Consider the following 10,363-nt stretch of genomic DNA (forward strand, 5'->3'; position numbering starts at 1 on the left):
CTACTATTAAATAAGCAAACATATTCAACGCTGTGGGCACCCCGTCTAATGTACACACAATAACCCAAAGCAATTAGAGCCACCCAATCAGACTCATTCATTTAGATCTAACCGTCGAGATAATCCTAACCCTCACGAGAAGTGCGCTTAGCAATTTCAATCTGCGGACGAAAACTCTGCCCGCAGACGACAAAGTCCCCCGCAATCGACTAAAAAAAATGTCCCCCTCGCCTCACGACCCACCAAATCCTATTCCTACGTGCTCTCCAACCCCACGCCCGACCTCAGCGGCGACTTCGACGTCGACCAGCCGCCCATCGCGCAAACGCCCCATGCCTCCCCCCGCCTGCTCAGTGCCCAGGAGCTCGGCCGACGACGCCACAAACGCCGACAAGTATAGCGCGCCGTGCGCCGCGGCCGTGCCCTTGATCTCCTCGATCTGGTCGTGCGTTAGCGCGAAGGACGCGATCAGCGGAGACGGAGGTGGAGGCCCCTGCGCTGTCACTACGCCGACGCCTCGAAGATCGGCATGGTGTTGGCCGGCTTTAGGTCGGCGCGGGAGATCCCATCGGCGGCAAGCGACGCGCGCGCCGGCAACGCAGCAGCCTGGTCCGAGTAGTGGCGTAGGCGGGTGAGCGCGTTCTTGTGAGGAGTGGATCGCTGGAGAACAACCTGCTCCGTTTTTCAATCGCGTCCTGGTAAAGGAATCGATCGCCGGAGAAGGAAGTGCTCTATTCTTCAATCTTGTACCCAATTCTGAAGTTTGATTTCTGCAATCTTGTACCTAATTCTGAAGTTTGCTTTTCTCCTGCTATCTTCCCCATGAAATGGCTCAATGGAATTGATGGAATCAGGAACATCATATTGCTTTCAAGTTGATCAACCTCTGCCCTTTATTCATGGAAGAAGCAGCCGAGTGAGGACGACCTGCTCTCTTCTCTATCTGGTGCGTACCACCCTCCCATGAATAGGTCACTAGAACTGACAGAATTTTGAATAGTGCTTTCAACTTGATCAACCTATTTCCCAATAATCAGCCGGTTGTATTTTTTCTATTGAGATGGAAGAAGAGGCTAACACATAGTACCATGTTTCCAATACGAAAGTAGCACCACTTTTTAATTTCATTCTGTACACTAGATGGATTTAGCTGTCCCAACAGAATTCCTACTTCTTGCTTATTTTCATGAGGTCTCTGCAGTTTTTAGTAAGAATCACGTTTACTTTTCTCTTATCCTGAAATATGGCACTTGCACAAGTTCTTTGCTCATGATTACTTTTCCACTGCCAGGTATATTGTCCGGTTTGGTACCTCATGTTGGCATGGAATTTAAAAATTCAGATGAAGCTTGGGCATTTTGGCTTATCTATGGTCGTAAAAAGGGCTTTGGGGTCAGGAAAAGGTGCACAAACAAGAGATCCGCCGATGGCAAGGTTACTTCATGCCAATTTATTTGTGCAAGGAAATGGAATGCTTAATCTCTTTTGCCAAACAAAATTCAGTTATCCTTATCAAGTCTAAAAATGTACAAGTAGCAAGTGGAATGCTACAGAGACATGGCCTAATTCAGTTAACAAGTTTGAAAACTAGATTCAGTTATCAGCTAATCGGCCTGCAGCGGTGCGGAAACGACGGCGTGGTTCAGCCGACCACCACCATGGAGATGGGTGTGCAGGTGCTCGACATGAGGTTGCTGCGTGCGTACGCCGAGCTGTCCACCACGGGCGGTGACTCGAGGAGGCCGACCAACCGGACGCCCTTAGACCCGCATGAAGGACGGAGCCCATGTAGCGCGCGTGGCCTGTATCCTGGACGCTGCCGACCACAGGGGCTCCCGCTGCACGTGCTGCCATGTATCCTGGCCGCCTCCGACCAGGGTGCTCCCTCTGCGTGTTGCTCTGTATCCCGGCCGCCGCCGACCATGGGGGCTCCCGCTGCACGTGTTGCTCTGTGCCCACGGCTCCTTTTGCGAACGAATGGCGACGGCGAGGATGCGCCGAGAGCTTGTTCGACCACGGCGGAGAAGGGGAATTCCAGGGGAACAAGGAGATATCCATTTTGTTCTTTTCTGTGTTTATTGTGGGCTGCTGACGGGCCGAAGCGTCGCTTCTTTTCATTGCGAGTGAATGTTTCTGCCATCGGATGGCTTACTAACGGGGTATACGCACATCACGTCCCTCTGCAGTAGGCTGAGCTACGTTGGAGGATCTCGATCCGTATAGATAGGTGAGAGAGCTTTGAGATTGCTATACGGCTGTATAGTTTGGTCCATTCAGCAAAAAAATTGGACTTCTGTAGTGTTGTACATATACAAAAACTTTTGAAGGTGCGTGTCATCAACTTATGGATTCCTTTTTACTGCACCTCTTGTCCATTTTTGTTGGTCATATAAATCTTAAGGGCAGTCTATTTGTGCAGCAATGAACTTTCATAAATTAATAATTTGATCCTTTATCGTAGTACTATCAAGTATCAACTTATATTTTCATGAAATTATAAGATTTATTATCCTTCCATGTAGTAATAAACCAGTAATTATAGCCTATTTAAGCTCGAGATGATAATGATATTGAAATTAGGAGTTCATAATGGTTTGGAGATTTTCAATTTTTTTTCAGTTTCATACACATTAAGGAGCATCATGGTCATGTTAGCTACTATTGGATTTTGTTGTTTCTCACTAAGAGCAATTCGACTTATAATCCCAATGTTATGTTAATTTCCAGACGATTAAAAATTGGGTATGTGCTTTATTGTGAAAGTTCACAAGAGAAGCATGTTGTTTGAAATAACAGGTTGCAAATACCTTCATGGCTTTGGACCTTGCCATCGGAGGATTAACACTAAATGCCCACAAATGAACTACATTGCCAAGGACCTTCAGCTTATGAGTAAGCGTGGTTCCACCATTAGTGGTTTGTGCATCTGATTGTCTGTTAGCGAGTTCTGTGACTGGTTTCATGTGTACCTGACATTGCCTGGTACAGCTGTAGGGGCGAGGATGTCATATTGATGCATCTTGATGGTTTGTTTCTGTATGAACTAGCAATCTTTTGTTTCTTAAATGTACAAACTGATATCTCAGAACTCTGATAAAATTATGTCATTTGATCAGCTCATGTGGAACCTACTAATTTTCATTGTCTCTATACACACACTTGCATATCTTTTTTCCCCAATGGCCCATTCGTAGGTACCAACTAGAAGAAAATAAGATTGAAAGTATGTTTCTCTTGATTGAAAATATTATACCTCAAATTTAGTTCATTTTAGATTCAATGATGACTGAATAACACGTGAGTTAAGTTATGCAGTTTCAGAGGTCATGATTGTGATACATGACAAACGTTTTGTCTACATGATGACCATCTATATGGTACCATGGTTGCCGGCGAGGTGTTGTGATGGCGTCCGTTTCCGAGATGCACTAGCTGGGTCCATAATTTAATTTTCTTGATGGACTGATTTTGTATTTATCAATTAATTATCTTTGGTAGTTGTTGCACAATGGACGTGGGCATGTTGATTCATAAAGCAAAATATGTCCAATCATTTAAATGACTTAAGAATTAGGAATTATATGCTCTTTGCATGAGATTTCAGCTTCTCAGGAAGTAGATTTGCATTATGATAAAATTATTATTTTCATAATGGAACATATTTTACTCAAGACGTGCATTGCGCGTGCATACTTACTAGTTGTTTACAATCCAAGAAAAGCCCTAGCCAAATCAAGATGTTCATTGTAAGAAAAGTTTTACCTTCAGTGTTGTCTTTGCCAACCACGTAGGAGTATGTTCTGTGCCTATGAGCGTGCGGGGTGGGTTAGAAAGCCAAATTTATTTTTGTTGCTAACTTTGTAGGCCGCGGAGAGGGACCCTTCATCTGATCATGCAATACTTATGCTATGCAAAAACACACGCCATTGTCCAAACCATGACATCTAGGACGACTGTACTTTTGACCCTTTAATTAGTATCTGTCCCTAGGAGATTTGTGCGCTCACCGGTACGAGCCACTAGACAAATGATTGAGTATTTGAGTTGGTTCAAGTGTTGAAAGCAAAGTTGGCGGTCCATTTTTGGAAGATTAATTAGTGTATGATTTGCTCGACCGACCTTGCCATTAAGGTGTAGCTAGCTAGTGCTGGGTGCTTTACACATACTTTAGTCCCTTGTATGCGTGCTTAATTCCTAGCCAGATATGCTGACTGCTGAAAAGTAACTTGATTTGTTAACCTAATCGTAGGATATGAAATTGCATGCGTACCATGTCACGCCAGAAGTCATCACAAGCATGGATGTGGTTGGTGTATGTTTCACTATCATTTCGGCAAACTTTCGATCTAATCATCAACTATCACAAGCATGGATGTGGTTGGTGTATGTTTCACTATTATTTTGATAAACTTTCGATCCATCAACTATTAAAGCAGTACAAAGACCATCATAAATAACAAGAATTACATCCAGGTCTATACACCACCTAACTTTGTTTCACAACACTAGCTAGGACGTACGTTAAATAGTTTTTTGTTACTCCTTCCATATCTAGACAAATCTAAGACAAGTACTCCTTTAGGGATTAGGAGTAATATATGGATAGAGGGAGTACCCGTAAAAAATAAAACATTTCTCCATTACAGTTCATAAATATGACAACACTTCTTCTACCTATATTATATAGTCATGTACTCTACATTCGTTCCCCGAGAACATCAGCGTTACGAGCAATAGGAAGGACGCACATCACACCTGCTTTAGAAATGTGTGTTCCCCAAAGGTCAAGTTACATAGTTGGTATATATCATTAAAACAAGTTACTCCTTTCGTCCGAAATTACTTGCAGCTCAAATGTATAAAAGCATCTACAGCCGGGCGCCTCAAACCGGTCCCAAATGCCCAGGCGGGTGGATCGGTCACTGACCGGTAAAAAAAAATTTAACCCAGCCAGGCGCCTCAAGCCGGCCTCAAATGCTCCGGCTATCTGGCACTCCTTATATCCAGCCCATATGTAGGGCGGCCCGGACACATCTGCCACGTCTGCCCAGCCCGCCACTAACCCTACTCCGTCCAAGCATAGGTGAGCTCAAAAAGACCAGGTTCGAACGCTGCAATTACAATCCAAGCACCCTAAGGAAACACTGCCCAAACATAGGTGAGCTCAAAAAGACCATACAGGAAATAAGCACATCAGCAGCCGCAGCCTGGCACTTCACACACCACAGGATGATTCGTGTGGCTTCATGCGATCTGCTGACCAATTGTAACCATACGATGAGCATGATCTATTCGCACGTTTTTGTGCACAAAACAGGCGAATCCACCATAGGGAAATTGATGGCAAATATTTCCACTCGCCACATGGCACACATGGTTGCATAAACATTTGCCGCATCATATGTAATAAGTACATTTTATTTTTTGTATCATAATATATTCCCGTGTCAGTGTGTATATATATTATCATGCAAAGCAATTTTCCTAGTACATTTAACAAAAGCAGGCAGAAATTAAAAAAAATCATGGCGTTAATCCAGGGAGGTGATCATGAACAGAGTAAATCAACCTTCATAACTTGAGGGACTAGTTTCAATCTCCACCATTTTATATGTGCCTAAATCACACAATTTGATTCTTCATCGTTTTGTAAAAAAACTGTAATTACTTGTCCATGGTGTCAAGATAATGGTGATCCGAAGGGCTTGTCATCAGCTTTCGTCCCCTTGGGAAAATAGTGCCCGCTCGCATCCAGAATGTTCCTCGCCATGGTAGCATCGGATGTCTCTATTGTATCATCGCCGTCATATGTGGGCACAAGTAACCCTGAGCTTGGTGATGACGACAACGGCCACCAGTTCCCTGTCAGGTATTGCTTAACCCGAGCCACCATGTTGCCTGTCCTTTGAAACAAAGACCGGCTTGCAAAGCCCAAAGGGTTTGTCCTCGTCATTGCCGGGTTGTCGCCTTCGACATCGTTATTGTCAGCCGGATTCTGTAGACCATGGTCCTAAAATAAAATAAAACATATTGGTACAACAATTAAGATGAATCCATCAAGATAATAATTCAGTATAAAATATACGAGGTCCGAAATTCAGTATAAAAAAGTTGTCCAGTGGTTTAATTTTCTTTGGTGGAGACTGGTCGGGACAACCCAAAGTGATTTTGATTTTTCTTTGTCGAAGTGGAAAATGTTAGGAAGAAAAAAAGAAAGATAGATGTATACCGTGTTAACTGCGGCTGCGGTTGGTTTGTCGTCGACCACTACCCAGTTCTCCATTAAATTCAACAGATTCATGTAGTGCTCCTCCTTGACGACAAGAATCTCTTGGGGCAATACCTGCAGCACAAGTACGCCCAATCAAATCAACAACAACTAATGAGTTGAGTAGAATCCAACAAAAAGCAACTACATAGAAAGTTTTCACGTACCATTGACATGCTACCATCACCCCATTTGACTTGGACGTGTCCATTATGAAGTTCAGCAACATGCCCCACCCATGAAAGATCGGATGCAGCAGCACGCTTCGTCTTCTTGCTATGAATCAATGATGTGGTTTCTTCACCGTTGGCTGATCCTGACGGTAGGAGGCGAATGACAATATCTCCATAGTAAGCATATAGGTAAGAAGAGTCTCTTTTCAGTGCGTATACAGTCACGGCATCGTCACACTCAACCTCACCAGCCCCGTTCAATCATGACACGCAAGCCGTCCGGTCTCCGTAGTGTAGGCTCCTGAGGACGCCCACGGGCCGTGACAATGGAGTTCCATCAGCAACAATGTCATTGTTTACACTAGTAGTAGTCTTGTTATCGTGGTCGCCGGTAGCATCAACATGAAGAACACCGACGACGTGATGTCCCGGGAATAACTCTCCATCCACTACTTGAAAGGGGGCGACAGTCGCTGAACTTATGCCTTGTTGTCGTGTGCCGTCCTGCCATAGCACGTCAAGGGAGGTATGTGTGTTGACAACGACCATGGGAAACTCCACCTCGGCCTGAGCTGTTGGTGCTTCACATTCATCATCATCAGTCGCATTGTCTTTGCGGAAAAAGCAGCGGTCAGCTACCCCCCAGCTACAGTCGTGCGCGGCACAGAAGAAAGTAAGATCGTCCGGGTTCTGGTAGGCCGAAGGGGCCGATGCCTTGACGAGCTCCTTGTCCGTGCCATGGTGCATGGATGCAATCCAGTAGACAATGACGCCGGACGTCTCTAAGTTGCTGACGGTGCCCATCTGACGGTCAGGGTTCCAGAAGCCGTTGAGCCAGCGTGCTGCCTTGAAGAGGGAAGACGGGTCTGGTGCACGGACGCGCTGCCCAGGGTTGAAAAGAGTGTTCATTTGACCGCGATACACTCGTTGTGTTTTGTTGCCGCCAGCTGAGGTGTCATGCACTAGTTGTAGCTTCTTGGACTCTGCGTTGGCGACCCTGCAGACCGCCCCGTCATCGAACAACACATCCACGTCGATGGACACCTCGACAACCCGGCCAAGCCACGGCCCGGACACGATGAAGTCGCCGAGGTTGAAGCTCCTTACGTGTCGGAGGGTAGACGGGGGCACGCCCGTGATGACATGTGTCCCCACGGCGTGCTTGGCCAGGTCGAGCACGGTGGTGACGCTGGTGACGACGCCGAGCCGGCCGTCATCGTCGGACGCCGAGCCGACCACCTGTCCAGGGCGCAAGTGGGTCCTGTCAACCACCTCGAGGTCCCCGGAGTTCTTGTACACGACAGTGTTGTCGGCAAGGAGGAGCATGAACACGTCGACGGGGATGTCGTGGTCCGCCTTGGCGTCGGCGATGACGAGGCCATGGTGGCGGAGCGTGTGCCCGAAGCTCACGAGGTCTAGCAAGTCAACATCGTGGGATTCCGCGGCGGCCATCTTTCTTCCGGCGAGACTGCTTGTTGGATTGATTGCCAGAGGAGGCTCGTATAAGATGCTCACGGCCGGTGGTGTTGCAAGCTAGTACTACTACGTGTATATATAGGCTAATAATAGAACCTGCCGGCAGCTGTCTGAGTAGGATTAGAATTCCTAATACTACTCTCTGTCCTCTCCTATGCACGATCGGTGTACGTACGATATGGTATGGTAAATAATAACTTCGGCGTGACGGATTCGTCCTCCTGTGCACAATCGGGCTTAATTTTGGGTACGAGTTCGGATTGGACTCCTATAAAATACCGTGATCGGTGTCTGAGTAGGATTAGAATTTCCAGTATTGTATGAAAAACAAAAAACCACGGTTTTCCTCTCGTATCCCGCGGCTGCAACCCTAGCCGCCGCCAGGGGCCGATCTTCCAACGCCGTTCTCCGGCGGCTCCCCTCCGCCGGCGACTTCGGTCGTCGGTGGTGAGGGGGGTCGCCGGATCCACGCGTGTGGATCGTTTTTACTCATCCGTAGTCTAGGTTTTTAGGTTGTTCATCGTCTTTGCTTCGGCGGCGACGATGACGACGCTGAATAAATATTCTTCGGATCCTTTCCTGACGAGGCCATCGGTCCTATGGTTGGGGATGCATCTGGAAATCAGTCTGTTCAAGCAAGGATGGCGTGGCGGCGGCGGCATTCTCGTGGTGGACCTGTGTCCTCGGGCTCCGTCGTTGCGACGACGTTTGCTCCAGCGTCGGCGTGGAGCTTGGGAGGTAGTCCAAGAGCGGATGCAGATTGTGGTCTGCATCGACGACATCTGGAAGACGGAACGTATGCTGGGTTCGTGGTTCGTGGATGACAGGTATGGTTTCCTCCTTCGGCGTCTTAGTCGTGGTGGGGTGCCAGATCTGGAGTTCGATGGCGTGTCCGGGGTGTTGCCCCGGTCTTCGTTCAACGGCAATGGCTTCACTTTTGATGAGCCACCTTGGAGGTCCGCAAAACTGAATATCAGCGATGGAGCCGCGTCGAACTCGGGTGAGGAGGTGATCCGTCATTCTTTTTTTCGGTGGCTGCTGTGGTGGTGCCGGAGGCAGGTAACGGGCGTTAGTGTCAAGCTCAGAGATATTCTGCTATCTTTTCAGTTTTGTCATGTCGGTTCTTACGTGACTTGTACTTTGTTCTTTATGATATGAATGAGACACGTATTATCATGCAAAAAAAAGTATTGTATGAAAATAGCGTCGGCATAGTAGCACTGTTTTGCTTTCCCACGGCGTGGCTGCAAAGTACTCCATCCAGATCGCTCTTGACGGTCTGCTAATTAGGGGATTAGCAGCGGCATGATGGATAGGAAGCGAGACATCAGGTATGATCCATCCGTTTAATTTCCTCTTCAGTCGAGAGCATGGGTTAATTTCACAATCTTGGTACTCGTACATCCTTCAAAAACAATTTAGGCCAAACCGTAGGAAAAGTTCCTACCGTGTATTTTCTTCAATAAATTTTCATGTAAAAGCTTACATGCGAAGTTGTCCTTCATTATTTAGACGAGTATTTGATTAGAGTAGATGGCTGATGAAAGTATTATTAGACCAACAAACCAAAACGCCGTGTCGACTTAAATTTGCCTTCTCAATGTAAGTTTTAAATTTTTTACGAAGGTAGCAACTAATCGGTTGAACGGTGTAGCTGACCATGTCGTAAAACCCACACAAACAGCATTTATGCAAGGACGCAAAAATTTAGATGGATTGGTTGTCCTGCACGAAACTGTACATGAACTGCACCGAAAAAAATGAACGGTGTCATTCTTAAAATTAATTTTGAGAAAGCCTACGACAAAGTTAAGTGGCCCTTCCTGTTGCAAACCTTACGCATGAAAGGGTTTTCATAAAAGTGGTGTCGCTGGGTAGAGAGCTTTGTCTCTGGCGGTAGTGTGGCCATAAAAATTAATGAAGACGTTGGCAACTATTTTCAGACAAGGAAGGGGCTTCGTCAAGGCGACCCCGCATCTCCTATTCTATTTAACATTGTGGCCGACATGCTAGCTACCCTTGTGGAGCGGGCCAAGCTGGATGGTCAAATTAGCGGGGTCATTCCACACCTGGTAGAAGATGGTCTATCCATTCTACAATATGCAGATGACACGGTTCTATTTATGGATCATGATCTAGATAAAGCAAGAAATCTCAAGCTACTCTTATGTGCCTTTGAGGAACTTTCTCGTCTCAAAATTATTTTTCGTAAGAGTGAACTTTTTTGCTTTGGAGATGCTGCAGAATCTGCACCCGAGTATGCCGACATTTTTGGGTGCCAGCTCGGGCAGTTTTCGATTAGGTATCTGGGTATCCCCATACACTATCGGCGTTTAACTATCGCTGAGTGAAAGCATGTGGAAGAGAGAATTGAGAAACGTTTAGCCAGTTGGAAGGCCAAACTCTTGTCTTATGGGGGGCGATTGATCTTGATCAATTCTGTCCT

The 10,363-nt window shown here is 46.4% G+C and overlaps 1 pseudogene; it reads right to left on the minus strand.

The window, feature by feature from the left end:
- Positions 1-5,680: 5,680 nt before the first annotated feature.
- On the minus strand, positions 5,681-7,893 carry LOC119361468 (annotated as a pseudogene).
- Positions 7,894-10,363: the final 2,470 nt, after the last annotated feature.

Source organism: Triticum dicoccoides, chromosome 2B, assembly GCF_002162155.2.
Source record: "Triticum dicoccoides isolate Atlit2015 ecotype Zavitan chromosome 2B, WEW_v2.0, whole genome shotgun sequence".
In the NCBI taxonomy this organism is placed as follows: Eukaryota; Viridiplantae; Streptophyta; class Magnoliopsida; order Poales; family Poaceae; genus Triticum; species Triticum dicoccoides.